Raw genomic sequence first — 14,566 nt, forward strand, 5'->3', positions numbered from 1 at the left:
TTCTCGACACGTGCCAATATGTACAAAGTTATTAAGTTTTCGGCGAACCGATACTTTGGGAATTGACGGTTTCGCATGCTCCATTTAGCTGAGCTGATCACGTGAGTCGCAAACTATTCCTTTCAATTGGATGCATTGGCATTTACATATTTCGACTGAAATAATGGAATAGGTGCGCGCTTTTACGTTAAATAAACTGATAAATTTTATTCCTTTCCATGGTTGCTGTTTGTTTAAAAACCCATTCCGAAGCAACTTAGTTATGAGATACGCTTATATGATGATTTCAACGGTTCATTAACATGTTTTATGATCTGCCGTCATTAACAGAAAGCCAGCATTTTAATTTACTTTCGTCTGACGGAAAATTTCGTCCCACATTCCTTCGTACTCGTATATTGGCTCACTACCGTTTCTATACGACGTCCCATAACCTCCCGGAAATATTCCAGTTAAGGTTTTCCGCCTATTTATCGGTCATATATAATACAACAGCCCTTTGAATACCGCTCCGACCTAATTCGAGGTTAATGAAAGAAAATTTTCTCCAACGGAAATGTTGGTAGAGATGTCCTGAAGATATCTTTTTGACCCACAAGAAGGGGTGGATTTGGGTTAAGTAGAGTATTTTTCCTTATGCACCTACATCTACTTACTTTCGAGAATTAAGCTAGACGGTTTTATAGATGACAAATGGTCGACATACAAATCTTATCAGCGATACTGTACATGATAGCATGTCATGGAACTACGTGTGCTACGCTTTTGTCATTTACCATTCACTCTTTGCGTCTATCCGTTTCGAACAAGTAAGTACATAGGGAGGCAAACGCTTATTTAGATTTTTTAAACGAAATTTGCGCCTAATACGATTATCTGTGTGATACCAGAATTGTCGTCTCGATTTTTTCTGAAAATGTCTTTTAGAAATCACACACAGCATAAAAAATGTGTCAACATCCTTTCTAATACCGTTTATAAGTAATTTAAATATTTCAGCAGTGGACTGAATCCCTGAATTAAATATGCTGATGGATCTAAGATAACGAACTTACATATACGCAGAATATACGCAGTATTTCGCCGAATTATATTTTTTTTTGTAAAAAACGTGTAATTAAAGAGATAAGATGTTAAGCGATAAATGTATTTTACGCATTCGTGCCCACTAACTAACTAGAAGTTTACTAAATGTAGTAATTTTTAAAGCTCTGCCGCATTTTAATCTTCACATTAATAATTTCTCGCACGTGTAATCCGCTCTACAGCTTTTCGTATCATATCGTGACTGATTTTGCAAACTGACGTATCAGAAATATTTTGCTAAAAAAATTGTGTCTTATTGACAGTAACAAAAGGTGCAAATCAGCCTTGCCACAAATATTCAAATACGTCAATTAGCGACAATATGGGGTTACTATCCGTGCGTATTTATCCGGCCCGTGTCTAAAATCTCTCGTTCGTTATCCCTGATAAACTATTATTTAAATACGTTACTGGCATTTTTGTAACATCCGGCATTTAGTCAGAACTTGTAATTTCAAATTGGTAACCCTATCTAATTATGAGTTTTTATTTGTCACAGAGCGACGCGAAAATAAAGTGAATGAACATTTAATAATACATGACATGTACGATATGATACAACTTTCTATGTAGAAGCAGGCGCCGTGCTGTCTAATTATAATGATTTACCGTCACTGCTAAAAATAAGAATAGAGTTTCTTCACGTTGTACTGTTTGACCCAGGAAGAAACATGAGAGAGGTATTATACAATAAAACTCTTCACTCCAAACTTGGATTCTATAAATAAATCAAAGGGCGAAGAATAACGAATAACTATCGTTGCGTAACAAAACTCCCATTTCCGAAGATACCACCTTTGTCCGAGAGGTGCGTTCCGAAGCATTATTTATTGGCTCGCTTCTTTCCCCTAGGTGTATCGCAGAGGTGGAGCTTGTATGATAATTATGGCAATACACCTAGTGCAATTCACTAAATGGAACATTCCACTTATCCTCGGAACGCTTCTCTCGGCACGTCTACCTACGGCTTTGTGTTAAGATATATCGCTAGTATTCATTACATATACCTTTACAAAATGTTCGGAGTACCTAGTGACCTTGGCGATGAAGGTTCTATGAATTTGGCAGTAGTTTAGTGTTCATTCATTAGGAGACCATTGGTAGAGTCATTTGGTAAATAATACTTAGAACATAACCAATGAATGTATTAAAGGAAAAATTGTCTTGCAATTATAATTCTATAATTTTAAATTGTTTCAAGGAAATTGAATGTGTAGGTTTCATTCAAATGAAGTCTGTCTGTGTCCACTTGTGGTGCAAACATAAACGAACATCTCAATCAATGTACGTTTCATTCAAGTCTTATCTAACCTAATACCAAAATAAATGAGTTACGTACGTAGCGCATCCATACTCTATTTCTTGACACTTATTTTTAAAAGCGTCTTCCTTTACCGTAAAATTCTCTGTGATATATTCGACCAAACAATCATAAAAATATAAGTAACGAGGTTAGTGACCTATGTATTATCGTGGTGCAGTTATCTCTCAAGGTGCCTGATTTTGGGGAGATAACAAGGTAAGCGACCGCCAATGCATCATTTATCGCCCATTTGTCGCTTGAAATACGTGACCATTTCCAAATTTTAAAATTTGATTTGGTCGCGATGCATCACGGAGCGGCGGCGCCACCTCGACACCATGCGTGCCACCTCCAGGCAATATTTCAATCCTCGCATTGACACATTGCGCTCTCCATAAAGTTTCGTGCTAAAACTTTTACCTGGCATATTTACTTAAGATATTCTCCACGAAACAGATAGCGGGAACTCCTTGACGAGTGAAAAGTTTTATTGCTATAGATAGGTCATACTCAACCGGTGAAGTTTTCACATAAATTGGCGGTCATTCGACGCGAATATGCTGACTTAGGGAGTAACAAATATGCCAACTTGGGTTGTTATAACAACGATATGTAAGTTCGGTGATACTTCGCCATTAAGTTTATGGAAACGACTGCCGAGATTATATCACACTTTCTGAAAGCTTTATGTAATTCTTCTTTTTCGGCTTCTTCCAACGTTCTCGTAGGTGCGACGATTTCTACTTTCGGAAATATCCATCCGTTCGTCATTAATCAACGGATTTTATGGGATTGTATAAAATCATTTAATTCGCTGGTGAGAAAAAAATTAACGCAATCTGTCAAACTGGTAAGTGCCTAATTCTAATTTAATTAGGGGGAGTTTTCGCGTAGGAAGCGAGTGAGCGACAATGACGCGTTAAAATGATTAATTTTTCGTAGAAGTAGGTACGCGAGACGCGTCCACGAGTGCGCCGACGATTAATCTTGTCCTCCAAATACTTGGCCCACCATTGTACCACGATCACCGTATTTTTTTCCACTTTTATACAATACCATTAACTGACACCGTTAGTTGCTCTCTCACCATCTCATCGCCCATTGAAGGATTGAAAAGGTGTTTTCGTTCTGCGGGAAAATAGATCTCCCCTCAGATTTTTAAATTATTCTCCCGAAATCACTTAGCCCTCGATAGTTATTATGCGAGAATGTTTTAATCTGGCGTCGTCATTCGCTCACAATGAATCTCAGCGGAAAATTCATACAGTCATTCTGTTCGTGCATATTGAAGATCACTTTCAAAGAAATGCGTCGGATGCATTTTAAAATAGGGTTGCATTGTGTCTTGCATCGCAAAACACATTTGTCTATAACCATCAAAACGACCTATAAATGAAACTACAACGCACAATATTAATTCCAATCTCAAACTGCATTTCAAGTATAAAATTCCATTAAACCCAGTCACAGTGACATAAGGATATATACGGACATCCCTTAAAATATATTTCAGCGTCGGCGGAATTGCAAAGCGAAATACAAAAGTGGCGTGGCGTATGCATTGGGAAATATCTTAAGTGGGGTCAAGAGCGACAAACGTCGTATTTAGAACTGGGCGTATGCCAACTTCATACCTACGTCGAGAGTAAGTATCTTGCAGGCCACAAATTATATAGCTTTAAACGCACGCAGCAATTACACTAACGTCTTTCGAGCCAATTGTTTCTGAACGTACAATTAGCATACGCGTCAGTGACTTTATTAGCACTTTTATGTTGTAGTCTTTTTATGTCGAACGACATTTTTGTAGTTCTTTAGATTTTTGAACGTCATTGGTAGCACATAGATTCCTGTATTCGTAATACGTGTAGCGTTATCGGTCCATGTACAAATGAAGTTATAATGCCGCAAAAAATATATGCTATATTGAATGTATGTATATCCTGTCCTGTAATGAATTCAGGTCACTATTTAAAGATAAATTATAAAGGAGATTGTTTTAAACTTTACTTATTTTAGTTGTTATATAGATTCACAAATACACTTACTGTACGAATATAGCTTACTGTCCTATAAATGACGAACTATGCTTGTATTTTGTCTACTTATCAGCTTGTCTACATCAACAGCGCAGCGGAGTGAATCAAGTATATGTACGTGTATATCAATGCGTCTTTAAAAAAGTGACTGTATTTAAATTATTTTTAATGTTGGCAACACTGTATAGTCGTGAATCGCTCATAAGTTATTATGATTCTATATCAGTCCGACTCGGGCGAGGCCATTGATAACAGGCTCTTATCGGATTGGAGGGTCTTAGGGCGTGTCCACTATATTGATAACTTACAGAAGATGTCTTAGGGTTCCGTATGTGACGGCAAAACTGGAACCCATGTTTGTTTTGTTACTCGTGAATAAATTGACTAATGAAAACAGTACCATGCCAGTTATTTTTCCTTATTATTTTTAAATACATTAAAGAATTGCCATCGATTGCAATTCTTCAGATTGTTAGACTATACCTTTAACAACTTTAAGCACAGGTATTGGCATAATTACATTTCAACGTTCATATACGGAAATGACGAAAGCGGTGCTAAAATTCAGTGTTGATGTAAATACTTTAACAGTTATTTGAATAAACATGGCATATGATCATATCGTATACAAACAGTTAAAAGTGTAAAAATGTGCCTTAGGTGTCACGTCAATCCCATACATTTTATTCGCCGTAGCCGTCGCTTTTCGTAAATGTTTGTAACTTGGCTAAAACCCTGGAAAAGCGAATTTATTTACGACTTAATAAATACATGTGAAATGTCTTGAACCCTTGATGTCAAACAACATTCTTGACGTTTTGAAAAATTTAAAGCTAACAACAATGTCTATGAGATTTGATTATTGTTTTGTATATTAGACTTGATAACAATTCTATTTTTAAAAAGATCGGACTTTCATTCATTCAGGTTCATGCTAAGAGAAGTCTTATTTCGTGTTAGAAACCAGTCCCTGATAAGCTCGTACAACAACAATCACAACATCAGACATAAAAATACCTCAGACAGTCCATACAAAAATGACATTTTTACCGCATGGGCAAGTTACTATTTACTTAAGTAAGTACATAGTCGTTACATTGGCCATGTCCCAGGATTGATGAGGTCGGTCATTGATTTCATAACCCACATGAAACTAGATGTTAGAAAGAACTTAGGTAATCCCTCGGTTTTAATTAATGTCTTAGTGTTATCCCGTTTTTCACGAGGTCCGCTTACCTAGCCTGAAGATTTGATAGGTCTGGTTTTTTTACGGAGGCAACTGCCAATCTGAGCTTCTAGCCCGAAGGGAAAACCGGCCCAATTACAGATTAGGTAGGTTACACACCTCCGAAAACATATTTCTCGGGTATTTTCCGGTTATAATTTGTGACAATGACATTATTCGTTGCCATCCCAGCAAAGTGGTCTATGAGGAATACTGTTATCACATATCTACGGACATCAGACTTGCAGTGTACAGTCATGAGCAATATAATGTACGTACTTTAGGACTTTGTCGCACTAACATATTTGACATTTAGTGAGACTTACAGTTCAATTTGTCAAAAAAGTTAATGTGACATGATACCAAAGTGTATACATATATTAATGCTCATGACCGTACTAGGTATACCTATCTAATAACTGTCTAGTCCAGTATTCATCTACTGTACTTACAGTTAGGTAAGTATTGATAAGTCTTATCAGAAGCATGTCAATATTAGAGGACAAACTCAAGACACATGCACGTGGATAATTATTAATTATATATAAATATCCCATGTAATTACTTAACCTAACATCTATCGATCATATAAAAGATTACTATAGATGTTGTTCATGTTGATATTTACTAAATTTTGTGAATCAGTTGATGGGAAAAACTGTAAGAATCAAACAATATTTTTATTATTTTCTACTAAAAAGCGTTGCTAAATCCTTCTTTCAGAGATTCTATTTATTATTTGATTCTATTTTTTTTTCTAGGCATTGTAGAATTAGAACTGTGTTCTAGTATCGGTCATAGTATGTCCAATTATAATTAAATGGAGCAATATTATTTATACAATACAATAAATGATTTGAATTTATTTTAATTCCCACCAACCCGGATTGCAGTAACGTGGTGGAATATGCTCCATACCACCTCTGATTGATTGAGGGGAAGCCTGCGCCGCGACGTAACGTATATATGCTATTTACGTTGTATGTTATGTATTACTTTTCCGCAGTTTTTCTGTGATTTGTATAGAACACATACATACATACATACATAAACTCACGCCCGTAATCCCTAATGGGGTGGGCAGAGCCACAAGTAATCAAAGACAACTTGCAGCCACTGTTGATACGAAGTCCAAAGATGGATATGATATGAACCTTATGGTGATAAGGGATCAGCCTATTTTTTGTATAGAAGTAGGTAGGTAAACTACACCTACAGGGAAATATTTAATTTCTAAAAACTTTCACACTATGTTTTGTTGTCATAGGAATTCATACGTAGATAGAATACGAAGGATCATTATTTGAGGATCACTTTTTTCAAAAGAGTACCTACTCTTCAATGTGTTTATCTATTTGCGACAAGAGTTTTGATCAAAAGCAGTTGACCGCTCACGAGCAAAATGTTTAAACTGAGGTTTAAACAGAAATCTTGTGATAAGAAAGCTTCCAGGCACCGTATTAGAACCATGAACTATAGTTATCAGAGCACTAAAGATTAATTGACAGCCAATTAACTCCAGGAATGCAACTAGCATTTATGTCAAATGTCATTAACGTACAAAGATTAGATAGTAGTGATTCATGGTGATCATTCAGTAACTTGCTCTTTTGCGGCGCTCACCAACACACTCAACACACAAACTCACAAACACACACGCACACGCAAGTGGCTTTCATTCTATTATACTTAATGTTAATTTGCATGCTATAATCCATTACAATATAAATCATTATATCCATATTCCCAAATAAACAGAATGTATCTAGTTGGGAATATGTTTGCAAATCTAGTAACATAGTGAGATATTATGCCTTGTCACGTTACATACGGGAATACGTATTGGTAGCCTGTCGCGCTTCTGCTTCCGCAATACAGGTTAGATCCTAGTGCGAATGGGGGCCGTGGTCGGCCGTCCGATGGTATGCCTGTAGTACTACCGTGAACATGTTGTATCTTATTATTGTACTTCTACTATAGTGTTACAACGCAAATAAAGAATTTTTACTTTTTTTTTTACTTTACTTTTCCTTGTAGCCAATAAAAGTGATTCAAAATTCAAATACAGAATTTACCTGCGTGCTATGTAAATGGAGCAATATTTTTTTTTACGTCGACGCATTACGCAGTTTACGTATTATCCCACTTCAGGGTTTTTTCGTCTCATCCAACTTCATCATTACTCTAATTGAGAGGGGGAATAACATTTTCATTATACAACAGTTCCAACTAAAAGTGTGTTGATCTCCTTGATGGGTTATTTATGACATTTTCTTATCTACGATCCTCTACATGTGTATAACATTGCATTTAATATCCTTGTTATCTCAACATATCTCTGAAGCATATTTATCTTCCTCGTTCTGTTCCGTATTTGTCTCATTTTCCAATTACACGCTCTGTTTAAATAAGTACGTTCATTTGGAGAGTAATTGAATTAGCGATCAGATTCCGTTTTACCGCAAACCGTTTCCCAATTTCTTACAATCCCTTAGTTTCCGATGGCTGGTTGTCTAGTCAACACTTCACAATTAGTGTTGCCATGTGTCCCGGTTTAAACAAAATGTCCGCAACGCTTACGCGGGACAATAAATCCATTTTCGACTGATTTTCACTTTTCTTTTTGTTTCGGCTTCACAAATACTTTTCTTTTAATAGTTTGGATGGTTTAAAACTGTCATTCGCCGACTTGGTGTGTACCTACACATATAGAACGGGACATACCTATGTCCCGTTCCTTTTTACTTTTCTGTTCCGCTTTTTTGCCTGGCAACACTATTCACACCTCGCCAGTAACATTAGACGGTACATTAACGTGATTTATACGGACCCCGCGTATAAATTCACTACTCTGGTGCGTACTGTTTTTTTTTATTATTTCCTGTTTTAATGAATGACAGAGCAGTATTTGCTGTTCATGTTTCTTAAACATTTATACTTGTCATTATTGCCAAATTTCTTTCATTATCAAACTCTACGAATTATTGTCATTTTAGACGATTTTAATTAAATTAAAAACAAAAATTGTTATTTTCGTATTAGGTATGTGTTTCTGTATTGTATAATTTTATTTTTCCATCTTATTTTATGAGAGGAACGTATAAAAATAAACCTACGGAACACGAACCGCGTTAGCTGGATCTGTTTTTTTTTCTGGTAGTCGACCACTACTGGCAGTGTCAATAAGATAACCCGCCAGGTAGAGGTCTCGAAACGGACACTTGACTTTTTAAATCGTATATATTTTTTAATAAGTATGAATATTATTCGCCACATTTTTTATATTTTTGGGTAAACGGCATAACGATTTTTGTTGTTAACGTTTTGGATAGTGGGGTTTCAATATGATTGATATCAAAATCAAAGTCATAAGTGTATTTTCAATTAGGGTCAGCTTTTTAAACTCGATACAATATTTTACATACATACTTAAACTCACGCCTATTTCTCACCGGGGCAAGCACAGACTATGGAATCCCATTTGCTTCGATCCTGACACACTTCTCTTCCGTTTCGTTGCTTTTCATGGATACAAAAAATATATAGTTTGAAAATTGTGGGTATAAGCAAGCCCAAAACAATGAGCAAGTTATATAAATTGACTACTTATTGTAAAAAACACAATACCTAAATCTACCTTTAGCTATAGCGTAGTAAAGTGTTCAGAGGTCTGAAACAATATGAACGATATCGCAAACAGTACATTCACTTTATAATAACTTAATTAATTTTGATACCAACATACAAATGTACTATACAATTAACATCTATTTAGTGACAGACATATTCTAATGAAATTAAATACAATGAGAGAGATGTTTCATCTCTCCCCATAACCCGACGGCAAGTAGATGAATAATGATTCATAATGACATATTCAAATCCCTTAAAACGAAATCAGAGCGGCACAATCGACTTAGAAATTTCAATGTAATATTAAGTTAAACTTTCCCTTACTTTGCTTATAAGTAAATTTGTATATACTTAGTTATCGGCTCGGGAAAAGTCATTTTGCTAACGTTTTCCTAAGTTGAATAATTAAATTTGTCAGTAGCGGTTGACAGTGAGGTTTATTCAGAATTTCCAAGGATGTCACGTTTCCCCCCTGGCGCCCCCTATTGTGTAATCGCGATTCTCTAATCTGAATTAAGTATTTATTATTTGATTTCGTTCAAAATTCACTGAAACTTTTCGACTTGCAAATAAATGAAATTATATATCAGAACTTCTTTTTGTTTGAAAAAAATGAGTGTTTTCATTGATTTTTTATCGTAATTTCGAATGTCGATGTGGATTCATTCGATTGTGTTATTCAATTGTTACAATATTAGTACTAAAATAAATCTAGAAAAGATGTTCTGTTGAAATTATAGATTAACTTTTCCCAGCTATATCCAATAATAAACTGTTCTTCTATCGTATGGGTTGTGAGGTGGATTACCAACCAACCCTGGGGTTCATAGCCCTACTCCTTTGTCCGGCCAAGTAGTTAATGCCATCAAATTTAAATTCAAAACTATCTTTATTCAGTAGGTAACATCATTATCACTAATTTAAGAGCCACGTTCTTGTCGGTGTAGCATTCTCCATGCTACTTTTTAGGGAAAAATAGGGTAGTAGTTTCCTCTCTTGCCTTCCGCCCCGCAGTACCTACTCTGTCTGACGCGATTGGGATGGCGCCCAGAGTAGGCTATTTCAAAGCCGTACTAGGACTCCTGTCCTCCGCCTCTGAATAGGTAACATAGTTACCCTTTCAATCGTCATTTTTACATAACAAACGTCTCATCCGCTTAAAACTACTACATCACAGACAAACCTGTAGGTATAATGTCACGTCACAATATAGTATGATAATAATATATTATTATATGTTACCGGTAAACCTGAATACGTTTTTATTTTGACGTGACTTATTGTAGATTTGCCGCAGATGGCATTAACTACTTGGCCGGACAAATGGGGAGCGCTGAAGGCTCTCACCCGGCCTGAATACGCTAGCTATAAAGGGAAACCCGGAATATCCAATTCCCAAAGTATTCAAAACGCATTAAAAGATATTTGAAAGTCCAAGTTGTATCGTAATGGAGAATACAATTACTCAATAACCATAATATGTATCCAAACGCGAGTAAATACTTGGAAGGTTGTTCAAGGTTACGTCTTAATAACTTTTCGGAAGATAACTTGGTTTACCAGCTGTGGTAGACCAGTTGAAAGAACGCTCGACTGTAAAGTCCCAGGTTAATCCAGCACGGGCCTAAACCTGTAATTTCCGAAATCGATTTTCGAATTCATGTTTGCTCACAAATTAGAATTCACGTGCTCAGCGGTCAACATTTCATGGACGAACTTCAAATCAAATCAAATATACTTCATTGCACAGAACTTCGTACCTAACCTAAACATGTCTAATCAACCTGCCCAAGGGTGGAGTTCTGATTGTATGAATTGCATAATGGATGTCGTGAACTATATCTATTTTAATAGAAATTCTAAAAGAAATGGTTAAATGACTTTTTAATAAATATCGTATGCCATAAAAGCATGAACACCCTATATTCGTCCCACCGCTGCGCACTGGCCATTCCGCAATTAACCAGAGCGGGTATAGAGCATACTCCATCACGCTGCTCCACTGCTGGTTGGTGGAGGTGTTTTACCGCCTTACCGAGAACAACGGCTTAACGTGCGCACCGAAGCACGGAATCATCTTACTTATTCGGACAATCAAGTCAAGCCCGCAATGACCTTTCCAAACAAAGGACAGTCTCAGTAATGGTTAGAGCGTTAGGCTCACGATCCGGAGCTCCGGGTTCGGTTCCCAATTGGGACTTTGTCAATTGCAATAAATCAAGAAAAAAGTTGAAAATTAAAAAATAGTTTTAAACTAAGTTTTTTAATACCTACTACTAAACAGAACGTCTAGTTCAGTACAATTAGTGATTATTATATCAGTATAGATAAAGTTTTACAATATCTTCAATACGTAGTACGAGTTAGATTTGTAAAAACACAGACGCCAGTGTTGTGATGTTCATTAGCATAGTGATGTATCAGTCGAGATTAGGCCGATACTGTTCTATCCAACACTACCTCTCTGAGTGTTTTATGCTCATAATAAATCGCAACTACGAAAATATGAACCAATACGGCGAAGTATTGTGGTGTAACTAGAGATGTGGAGGTTAACAATGGAAAATTACCTATTGTTATGGGTACAGTACTGGACCTGACGTTGAAATGGCAAAACGGCTGATTCGGTTAATTAACGTATATAAAATATTATGAAGCTTTCAAAATACCACGGTACTTAACTTTACATTGGTGCTAATTCCTGCAGACACCATCTAATTTTAAAATATACCTGTAATTTTTTTATCCGCCGAAAAGGAAAGAGCCGGGTAATCTCCAGGCATAAAATTTACGGAACATAAGTTTCTAAAACAACCTTTTAAACATTTTACTATTGGTCAATAACTCGACAGAATTAAATTGGCAGCACACGTCAAACGGGTTGCATAACATCGAGATACCTATATTATTCGCCCGGGTTATTCATTATGATAAATATAAATTTTATTACTAACTAATAATTACATAATATGTATGTTGTCCTCTCTACCATTTGCAGAAGTATTATTCTTTATTCTATGCCAGTTGCAGCGCCCTTACCGGGTTCATGTTGATACTATAATACTTACTTCTGTATTTTTATAACACCACATTTTGTACAAACACATGGTCGCATTAAAACATTTATATTTCTACTTAATTTTATACATCTAACTAGGAGAGCGTCAGAACAACCCGATAACCGCAATAACACAAATGACACAACTCATCAATAATTATTAAAATTACTAAATTTGTATTCTCAGTATCCTCACAAAATAAGGGTGGCCATAAAACGCGGGAACCATAGCTGTTACGCAACTCGATATAACAGCGAAATTCAACAAAATTTTACTTGGGGTGTATTAAAGGGGATATCGTGAGACGGTTAATTCTCCCATAAGGGGTAGGACGGCGCCACCGATCCTGCTTAAAGACGACTTAGTTGGTACTTCGGTTTGCCTTCGGAATGTTTAAGGTCTATTTCTGATTGTGAAGAAATGTGAAATATCGTATTCTGCCTAACTAATCTGATATGATTTATCGATGGGTATGTACGTATGTCTCAAATGACATACGTACATACATAAACTCTCGCCCGTAATCCCTAATGGGGTGGACAGAGCCACAAGTATTCAAAGACAACTTGCAGCCACTGTTGATACGATGTCGTAAGCTGGATATGATGAACCTCAAATGATGAGATAATTAAATGATGGAATATGATGTCTCAAATGAATTTGGTTTAAACTAAAGCAGATGGAGATTTTATTGCTTTCTTCCTGGAGAAAACACATAAGTTCGCTTGGTAACATTCGGTCTGTGCAGACATAATACGACAATTTTATTTGAGTAGATTATGTATGCAAAATGTTTTGTTCCAATCTTCACGGTCTGTGTCAAATGAAAAGTAAAATTATATTGGTTAAAATATAGGTGCATACAGAGCTAAATTTATGCACATATTTAGAGATTTAACTTATGCAAAACGTTTTTGTACTACGCTAAATTACTACTATTTAACTGCAATATTCGAAGTATCTTTTAAATAATTGTAAAGTAATTTCAAAGTGCCATTACCGTGACAAGTTCACTTGCTGTGTCATTTTGAATCTAATTATGAGTGTATGACGTTATTAAAGTATTTTTATACAATACGTAGGTACAATGCACTCAGAACTTACCACACTAAATATAATCCGCACCTTGTTACAATGTACCAATGAATATGAGAAGTTAGAACCATGTCAACGTACAAATGTAATACAAAAAAAACTTTCATCCCTTTTCTCAACGCATGGCATCCCCCCGTTCCGAGTTAAGTCGAGCATAGAGAAATACGGCCCTTTGCTTGTCCTAAAAACAGGTGAATTACTTGACTTGTATCCACGAACGTGATTTCGTAACAGCAGAAAATTAGATTAACTTTAGCTACGTCAGCAGCCCACAAATCTCTAACTCCCATAAATAATATTAAGTAGCTATACCTATTTACAAAACTTTTCTCTTAGATATTACTTTTTATGTATGGACAGTTCACTCCACCCAACAAATCCAGCCTTCGTAATCAAAGTAGACCTGAAAAGCCTATGTAATAAATTGAATCAATTACTTAGCTTCATAAAAGTGTGCCACGAAAAGTGCTCGACTACGATTTCTCATAAACTACTACAGGATCTCATCTTTTTCTCGATTCCAAATTCGTATGCTGTGACGCATCGGAAAGACTAAATTGTAGCATTAATGTTACTCATTATTCTGCCGTGTGTTAAGTATTCCTTTCCGAGTTAAGCGCTAACTTATCTCTTTTATGGCAGACATAATTCGTGGTAAGGGCTCGTGGCGACAAATCCATCAACGTGTCGACAGGTCATTTGTTGCCTGTGTTTTCACGCTTGATAAATCGTACGACTTGTCCACATTTGGCGAATTTATGTCCGCGTCCAATTTGTTGTACATTACATAAAGTTAATTAAGCGCTTAATTTATAAACTTTGTCTACTTATCCGAAATAGTAACAACGCGTCCGCGTTTCGCATCACCAACATGAATTAAGACTCCTAATGCAGACCGTTGACGTTTGAGGGGGATTATTTTTATCCAACCTTCATGGTTGATGGACTAGCCGAATAAGAGAGGTGAATACACAGTAGCCATTGACGTCGTAAATTCGGGGAGATATCAACGTTATGAAATTCATATGGTGCCATTTAAAATTCGGGGCAATTGATTTTTAAATTTTCCATTGGAGACGGTATAATGTGACGAACACACGTAAAGTTTCTACGCATCAAACGAAAT

At 36.1% G+C, this 14,566-nt stretch overlaps 1 protein-coding gene across 3 annotated transcripts in view; it reads left to right on the top strand.

Moving 5' to 3' along the window:
• Positions 1-14,566, top strand: part of LOC126369644 (forkhead box protein O) — a 104,353-nt gene that overhangs the window by 68,874 nt on the left and 20,913 nt on the right. The window lies entirely within an intron of this gene.

Source organism: Pectinophora gossypiella, chromosome 9 (assembly GCF_024362695.1).
Source record: "Pectinophora gossypiella chromosome 9, ilPecGoss1.1, whole genome shotgun sequence".
In the NCBI taxonomy this organism is placed as follows: Eukaryota; Metazoa; Arthropoda; class Insecta; order Lepidoptera; family Gelechiidae; genus Pectinophora; species Pectinophora gossypiella.